Below are 9,408 nucleotides of genomic sequence, written 5' to 3' on the forward strand. Positions count from 1 at the left end.
GGGGGGGAGCGTGGCGGAGCCGGCTGCTTACCGCCCTGCCGTGGTGTCGGGGCAGAGGCGGGTTCTGTCACGCCAAAGTATCGGTAATTACACGGAGTTTCAATCAAAAGTTATTGTGGCTCGTTGGTTACATTTAAGCAAGGGCAGAATAGAAGCACTGTATAAACTTGGAGTGGAAGCTGGTATAGTGAGACCTTCCTAAATTTAACTTTCTTACCTAGAGAAACTTAAAAGCTTGAGCCCAGTGTTTTTTAGCCTTAGTGTCCATGAAGGATCTTAGTGTTTCTGTCTGGTAGTCTAAATGCACATGCAGCTTTTGAGATATGCATCCATTTATCTTGTGTATATACGTTATATATACTCACACACGCGTGCATTTATACTCACGTGTGTGCGTCGGAAGGGAATGCTGATCAATCTGCTCCTGAATGTGCTGGAGTTGGCATGCTGGTTTGTACTGGTCCTCCAGTAGTAAGTAGAGCAATGTATTTCTGCTTATAAAGTGCTACAGAGAGCTCGACTGCAACTGTTGTTGCTTTTTCATTTTCCATAAGTGAGGGAAAAGACATCAGTATTTTCTGTTCTTGCTCAAGAAGGCCTCAGGAGACACGGCAGGTCTTGTCATCTTGTCAGTACACTTAAGTATATTGACATCTGTTCTTTAGGTAGAAGCATAAAAAGTTGAGGGTTACAAGGGACTTTTAAGGAATTAACTTTGTCCAAACTGCCTGAGTCAAGGTAGGTGCAGTGAGAGAATGCAGATTTGCCATCCAGTGGACATCTAAAGAAGCATAGGTAAATGGAATTCTTTAAAACCATATCCAGTTTTCAACTTCCCAACTTTTCATAAAGCTAGAGAATGTTTAAAGGGAATAGGCTTTTCCTCCATATGTAGGAGGTAAATGGTATGAGAGTTCTGTCCTACATTTCATGAAATGACTAGGAAGCAAGTGGAAAAAAAATAAAAATAGGTGGGGGTAGAAAGAGGATGCTTAAGTTACTTGTGTTAGTAGTGCACAGATTTGGGATAAATAAGAACTGACTGCTTTAATTCTGACCTTGTACTGATGCCCTGAGAAAATAAAGAGCTCTCATCATGGTAGCTGTTTTTAACAAAGTTTTACGTTCTCTGAGACCATAAGACCTGTAATGCTTTATGTGACATAGCAACAGCATGCAGGTGATTTCTTCTTCAGTCAAGAATAAGAAATTAAAAGGTGAAAAATTTATGGATACTCTGTTAAATTTCATGGCGTCGTAAGCCTGGGCTTCATTAAAATTACACTCAGAACAGTTCTTTTTTAAGGGTATACTTAATCTTGAAACTCTGAGAAACAGCAAAAGCAGGAAAAAACAGACAAAGAGCTCAGATGAAAGATGGGTATGAGCTGCCTCTAATCTGAAGTTTTCTAGAAGGGTTGCTTCAGAAGACTTCCAAATGCAGATGAAGTCTTAGAATAGATGGCATGTGGGTCTCCTCCCTCAAAATAGTGTTCTGAGGTAAGGAAGAGATGTTAGATGCTCCCATCTGCGCTTATAGCAGCTAAGAGAGTTAACAGAGATATTGGAGTGTGTGAAAAGAGAGAGTGCAAGCCATCTTTTCAGTAGTTTTGTCATAAGTAATATGTATAATCTTAACCTAGAGAAGTCTGTTTCAGCTAGTTGACTTGTTAGCAACTTAGACCTTGTTAGAGCTGTTTTAACTATAGCTGATACAGTGCATTCATAGTGGCTATACGGATGCCATTTAAATGCTGGCTTGCGTTCAGATTAATGCTGTCCTCATCAATATTGGCTGGAATGCTTTTCTTGGATATGAGTTCCACATATTTATTTTTTTAGTGTGTCTCCCAGTCTGAAAGACTGATGGTTACTGTTTCAGTTAACTTCAAACTGCTAAAACAAGGTTTATATTACAGTTCTAGATAGTTTTCCTGTTAGGATTCTGAAGAGAGCTTCAGTGTAGACTAGACTCAGCAGGCCTTTTGAAAATGTGTTTGAAAACTTTTGGTATCTTAACTGATTTAAATCAGAGATGACACGTTTAATAGTAATTAATTTTGTTACTAACAATGCTTTCAAGTTAAAAAGTTGAGGTCAATAGGTTGGGATGAGGGCCAGTTTGTAGGCTTTTTGCTATACCTGTATGGAAGTCAACAGTGTCACTTCAGAGGGGGACAGAAAGACAGCAAGAGACACTTAATGTTTTGTGGCAGAAGTGCTAGAAGAAGGGACAGGTCTGTAAGGATAAGAACTGAAGAAAATTTTGAGAAGCGAAAGGAGGAGGTGGATACACAGGAGAGAATCAGAGAATCATAGAATGGTTTGGGTTGGAAGTAACCTTAAAGATCATCTAGTTCCAACTCCACTGCCATGGGGAGGAACACCTCCCACTAGACCAGGTTGCTCAAAGACCCATCCAACCTGGCCTTGAACACTTTTCAGGGAGGGATTGGCCACAGCTTCCCTGGGCAACCTGTTCCAGTGTCTCACCACCCTCACACTAAAGAATTTCTTTCTAATGTCTAACCTAAACCTACACTCTTCCAGTTTAAAGCCATTACCTATCAGTACAAGTCCTTGTAAAAGGTCCCTCCCCAGCTTTCCTGTAGCCCCTTCAGGTACTGGAAGGCTGCTGTAAGGTCTCCCGGGAGCCTTCTCTTCTCCAGGCTGAACAACCCCAACTCTGTCAGCCTGTATTCATAGGAGAGGTGCTCCAGTCCTCTTATCATCTTTGTCGGCCTTCTCTGGTCTTGCTTCAAGAGCTCCATGTCCTGGAAGCCCCAATGTGCAATCTGACAAGTAGAAAATACCTCTCTGTAAAATTACACAACAGAGAAGGAAAGCCTTGTATTTTAAGAAATGTGTAAATAGGCTGAAATTAGTGAAAAATAACTGCTGGATGGAATTAAAATATTTCGTTGGAAAAATGTGCCTTTGCAACACTTTCTATACTAGGTAGTGGTATTCTTCTGTTAACAGTTTGAGAAGCACATGCGTGGAAATTAAATTCACCATGCAATGATATGCAACTGACTTTTACCTTCGGCTGTGGCAAGCATTTCCTTCTGAAATTTAACTTATTAAAAATGATGTTTACTTAGCCTGTGTTATAAGCTTTCTGTCTCCCCTCTCCAAGTTTGGTGTTTATGTTTTCCTATTTATCTGTCATTTTCATGCCTGCTATCTCTTGCAAACACAAGTAACTTTATCAGAATCTCCCACTTTTTTTTTAACTTTTTTTTCCCCCAACGTTAAACTGCACTTTCAGGATAACTTCTGGGAAGTACTGTAATCTGAGGTTTACTTAATCCATGCATGTTCTTTTTCTCTTGGCTTCTTTTTCCCTCACCAGATAATGCAAAAATGAATAGCTCTTCCATGTCTGTAAATTTGTAGTGGTGCAAGAAAGTACTGGAAATTAATGTGTTATTTGATTGCTATGTAAATCTGAAGGAGCATGAGCCTAAAACAGGGGAATGGGATGACTTTAGCAAAGGTAGTGGAATATTACCTGTGAATTAAAGGGATTGCGTATCAGGTATGTTTTAAAGAGCAGCAAACTTAATCTTAGTCTCTTTGTATCAGGCAGAATTCTGTGTGAGGAGGGATTTAAGTCCAGTTACTACACAAAAGTTTTCATTAAGGTCTGAGAAATTACAACATTTAAAGGTGATACCAGGAAAGGCAGCAATAATTTCAAAGGTTAAGTGTTGATTTTAAAGTTAAGAGACACTATTTGGAAAAAAAAACTGTAATGTGGTTTGACAGTAAAGTAATCCTACTTTATTTGGTGCTGTTGGGACCTCAAATGGAGCACTGTGCTAAATTTTGGATACGCTATTTTGAGAAAGATGTGGCCAAACTAGAGAAAGTTCAGAAGAGAGCATGAAGAATGATTAGAGGTCTAGAAAAATGAAAGCCTGAAAGAAAGGGATCCATTTAGTCTACAGAAATAAAAGGTAGGTAGAGATACAAATCTTAAGATGCATGAAAGTATTTTTAATTATTATTACATAAGGTTGTAAAGTTTTCTTTGTGCATTGGGAATAGGACATGGAAATGGTCTTAAGTTACAGGAAGATTTTAAGAAGCTACTTGATCTTATGTTTCCCCTTCATACTGTAGTTAATTCACTTATTTCTCCTTTCTGTTGTGGCACTTTCAGAGCTGGTCTGATGGAAGCATCTGAACAGGAGAAGAAATAGGGAGGGAGAGGTTGTTTGTCAGACAGTTGGTTTTCTGTCAGGTCAGCTTCTTTAACCTTCTCACCCTCTGGCTGCATCACCGCTGAATTCAGTGCAGGAGCACATGGCAAGGGGGAGTAGGATTACGTGTAAGGTCAGGCTGCACCCTCAGGCTAGATATTAGGATAATCTGCCTAATGGCAAGGATAATGAAGCACTGGAATAGGCTGCCTAAGGAGAGTGTGAACTCCACCTCAGTGGTGTTTTATCAAGAACAAGCTAGACACACATCTGCTGGGAGTAATTCTGACAGTTTGACTTTTTGCCCATGGCTGGTGTCAACTAAGTGGTCAATTTACTGAAATACTGTCTCATCCCACTTTCTGTGATTCATGCAACTTCTTGAGTAGATGTGTGCTGCAGCAGCAAAGAAAACAAACAGGATGCTGGGTTGCATCAACAAGGGCATCACCAGCAGAGATAAAGAATCATCCCACTCTACTCAGCAGTGGTCAGACCACACCTGGAGTCTTGCATTCAGTTTTGGTCCTTGCTCTATAAGAAGGATGCAGACAGGCTGGAGGGGGTCCAGAGAAGGGCCACAAGGTTGATCAGAGGACTGGAGGACCTGCCATATGAGGAGAAGCTGAGAAAACTGAGTTTCTTCAGCCTTGAGAAAAGAAGGCTTTGGGGAGACCTTATTACCATATTCCAGTACATAAAAGGGTGGCTACCAAGAAGATGGAGACTCCCTGTTTACAAGGAATCACAGATTATCCTTGAGGTCTCTTCCAGCCTGGCATTCTATGATACATGCAAGATTAATCTTTTAATATTATGTTTAGTCATGAAGGTTCTTCAGTGACTGAACCTGATATATGATGGACAAAGAGGAGTAGCAGTCTTGAGCTTAGTGTACAATCAGTGAGGTTAATGCCCTTCAAAGCTGCAGTTTTTAAGTCCTGACTGCTGTAATTTTGAAGTGCTTCTGTTAGCACAAGGGTGTTTCATGAGCAATGCAGATAATGTTTAGGTTTGCTTTTGGCAAGGGTATGTTCTGTCCCAGTTTTAATCATTTTAGGACTAATAACAAGTCTCAGACTAGAGGTAAACCACTGTTACTGTAAGATAGATAGATTCTTCTTCCAAATTTAATTGTGTGTAAGTTTAGTGATTACCTGTTTAGAAGGTAACCAGATGAGGCAACTTTTGTACAGAACTAGTCCAAATGCAGTGCAAAACTAGAATGCTTCAGCTTAGTAACTGTGCAGGCAGGGAACTATTTATGCAGAGATACGTGGTATGCTGTCATCTGGAACATGTTCAGTTACCTAGAGTAGGCATAGGCTAGCTACAGTGTGTATTTGTGCTACTTTAAAACAAACAAAAAAAAACCAAACACAAGCCAAGACAAAAGAAAGATCTTTTTCTGGGGCACCTGTTCTTTTTCTCTTTTCCTCCACCAAATCCTGGGGTACACAGCATGCACAAAGTATTCTGAAGCAGGCTAATTGTGAAGAAGACAAGGCACTTCTAGTTCTGAGGTGCCCACTTTGGGTCCACAGGAGCTAGAGCATTGTCAGGGCGGAATACAAAATGTTTGTCTACTTAAGAATCTATTTCTGGATGACTATCCCAAGATTTTAAATGCAAACTTTCTTTTTAGGTATGTTCTGTGACGTATGTTCTGGGTGGAATTCCTTATGCTGCCCATGTCTCTCCTCCACATTAGTTAGAAGGCCCAAAGCATTAATGAAGTATTCCAGTGACTTGGGACAGGGAAGAAATGCGTTTTTATGTATTTTTCATTTATATGTGCTTGCAAAAAAAAATTTAAAAAAATGCTGCTTTTCTCTACATCAGGAGTAATATGGGAAGGTATTTCCAGCCTCTCTGATCACAGATAACTTATTTAGCCTGACTTCCTGTCTCACTTGATTTTGAATGTGGAAGCAGGTTTGACCCATAATGAACACTGAAGTGCTTCACTAATTTCATCTTTTAAAATGTCATTCCTTTCTGAAAAGGAACTGTAGAATGGCATGATAGGATTCTTAGCTGGGTCACGCAAACTTACTTTTCAAGTTGTCGGTCATGCAGTCCTAAACAAAATCTGCAAACTGTGATGGAGGTGAAGCTGTTTCTACTTTGTAGATGTCAAGCTTACTCTTTCTGACACCATAAACTGAAAAGTTACAAATCCAATACTTTATGAGGGGTTTCAGTTTCTAGAAAATCTACATGTGGTGCCCTGGTGGCTGAGGTTTTTCCATATGAGGCCATATATCCAAGTTTCCAAGATACGTAGTTAACCTGTTGCTGTTGGTACATGCTCTGTGTCATGTCAAGAACATCCCCTTGCCAGGCACAGTTATTCTCTTTTGGGGAACATTGTGGAGTTACCACAAGTTGTCCAGTGCTTCCTGAAAAGTGTTGAGTGGCTTCTGCTTGTCGTGTTCTGGAATAGCTGTATGTGCACAATAAATGCACCATAAATTGAAAACATCCTAATGTGCATTCGCTGATTAGATGCTCATAATTAATGCTGTAGGCCTGGAGTTTCCTGTAATTCTCAGACTTGTGACTTATACTGCGTAATGTGCCTGGGCTTAGTGTCTGATGAATGATGGTTCTTTTCTGCAGAGCATAAAACCTCTATATATTCATATTTTCTTTGCTGTCTCTCCATGCATCTGTCCATACACATGTGCTACCCTCCTTTCTTCCCCCAGATTGTAACTTCCAAGAGTCAGGTTTTGGTAGTGGAGATTGCAGTTGCTGGTTTGCACCTCTCCTGGTTTCAGTCACATAAGATTTACCTTTTCTTGGTTGTCTTTGTCTATGACTTTATCACTTCTTATTTTCTTTCATGGCGATGTAGAGACTGTGTCTACTACAAATCCTCCTCTGTTACTGGAGACATTGGTAATTTTTCTTTTTAGTGGAACTGGTCTCAGGTCAGAAGCATTTCTGAAATAGGTGAATTGGAGTTAGAATGGAACATACTTCCAACCCACTTAACATAATTTTATTCAACTTTTCTGTCTCAGTGGGGTATGAAAATAAAACTGAGGACTGAAGTTCTCAAAGAAAAGTATGTGCAAGACAATACATAGATGGAGAGGGCCAGAATTTTGTGAGCAGCACAGACCTCAGACTGCTGTAGTGTTGGATACTTACTAGTGGGGCCCTCTGTGCCGAAGTCTCTTGGAGATCTAGATGTCTGGGAAGAGAGAGACATTTGGATTCAGTAAGAAGAGTTACTTCTAAGCTGGAGGCAGAGAAAATGGGCACTACGATGTTAAGAAGTTATAAAAAAGAAGGTAGTGGGAACATTTAACACTGTTAAAGACTTTTCTGCGCGGGTTGCAATTTATCCCACTTCTTCCGTACTATCTGTGTGCTTGAAAATGCAGTAATGTTTGTTGATTTTGGATATCTTCATTATTTTTGTTTGTATCTAGACTAAGTGGGTAGTAGAAATGAACATGAGTTTGCTGTGAAAGAGACATCTAGATGGCTGTGCCATCAGGTAGGAGCACATGTAGACTTACTGCAGTGGTTTTGCAAATTTGTTTGCTATAACAGCTAATAACAGTATGTTACATTTTGCCCTGAAATGTTTTTTACAGAAGTCTTCAAAGACAATATATGTAGTCTGAAAGAAGTAATGTTGGTGTTCACCAGTCTTAAATGTTGCTTAAATTGTTTGCCAGGTAGGGATAACATGAGGACCTGGCTGTTGGCAGCTTTGGAAAGTAACGACTTAAGTATGACAATCACTTCTTGGATTTGGTCTTGTGTTTCTGCAGTTACGTATTTCTATGTTTCTTTATTACTAGCTCATCTGCAAGAACTAGGGTGCAAATACAACTTTCCTATTTCTAGACAGAAAGGCATCTGAGCTCCCATTACTTTAGCTGATCATAAACTACTGTGAGTTTTCATGGACCTGTCACATTTGACTCTTACTCCCAGTAGCTATCAACTGCATCACAAATATTTTTATTATGTATTAATTTGCTCTGTAAAGTACAAAATCAGGAGGAAGAATGCACAATTAATTTCATGGAGCATGGGTAAGCATAACATGTAGCTATACTGTCTGTCAAAGTGATTGTCATAAAATCTGTTCTGAAACATTAAAGGCTGAGAGACTGTTAAAGAATATTTTACATAACTCAATTTCATGGGAAAACTTCTTAATAGCATCATATGATGTGAAAAGTTTGAAGAAATCTGCTTAACAGTAGTCTTGAATTCTATTTATGCATTTACCTCTTCTTGAAGTAAACCACAGATTAGTTAGTTTCAGTTTCCCTTAGTCTGTTTCATATATTTTTCCATCTGGGTAGCAGTTCAGAAGGTGCTGAGTTCATGCTTTTGATTGTGCAAAGAAGCAGTAAAATGTTTTAACCCAAATCAGCATGTTTCTAGTGGCACTTTTGACTTGCAACGCCATTCTTTTTCATTTGTTATTAAAAACCAATACCAGTAGTATTTTAAGTCTGACTTAAAAAAGCTTTATTCAAACTTTTACAGACATCCAAAATTGATGTGGGGAGGTCTGTCTAGTACAATAGTACCTTTTTTTTCTCTTCCCAATAAACAATAGTTTAATCCAACTGAAGCATGAACAGAGTCAATATTTATTTTATATCTGACTGTTTACCAGATAGAGAAGGAAGCACTTAATACACTTGCACAAAGAGCTCTGAACTGAGAACTGTACCTTGGCAAGCAATTAGAAGTACAGCAAACTGTACAGTAGGCTGTAAAGCAAGAGAGTTGAATTTCTTTTCCCCAGTTATTCTCTTAATCAGGAGTTCACCTCAGAAGTGTCTGTCTTAACCTTCACAGATCTGGAAGCATGACTTAATGGTGCATGCAAAGACTTCTGAATGCCTCAGTAAAATTTTTTATGGCCATGTGTGAGTCTTGTAGCCATCCTATGCTATGAAGGCTTTGCAAAGACTGCTAGTGGAATTGCAGTTGTTGGTGAAAGGGAAAAATTCCTGTTTCATGAACAGTATAAGCAGTGCTGGCAACAAGGAGTTGATGTAGAAGCATTTTACCAACATGCCTATGTTAATTTGACATGTAATTAATCTACAGCTTGCCACATCATTTTACATACCACTACAATTCTGAGTCTCCAGGTTGCTGTAGGGTGTCACTATCTGTTGGCAGAATGGCAGCTGCTGAATCCAAATTTTTCCTG

This window comes from Chaetura pelagica, unplaced genomic scaffold, assembly GCF_000747805.2.
Source record: "Chaetura pelagica isolate M959 unplaced genomic scaffold, ChaPel_1.0 scaffold70, whole genome shotgun sequence".
Classification (NCBI taxonomy): Eukaryota; Metazoa; Chordata; class Aves; order Apodiformes; family Apodidae; genus Chaetura; species Chaetura pelagica.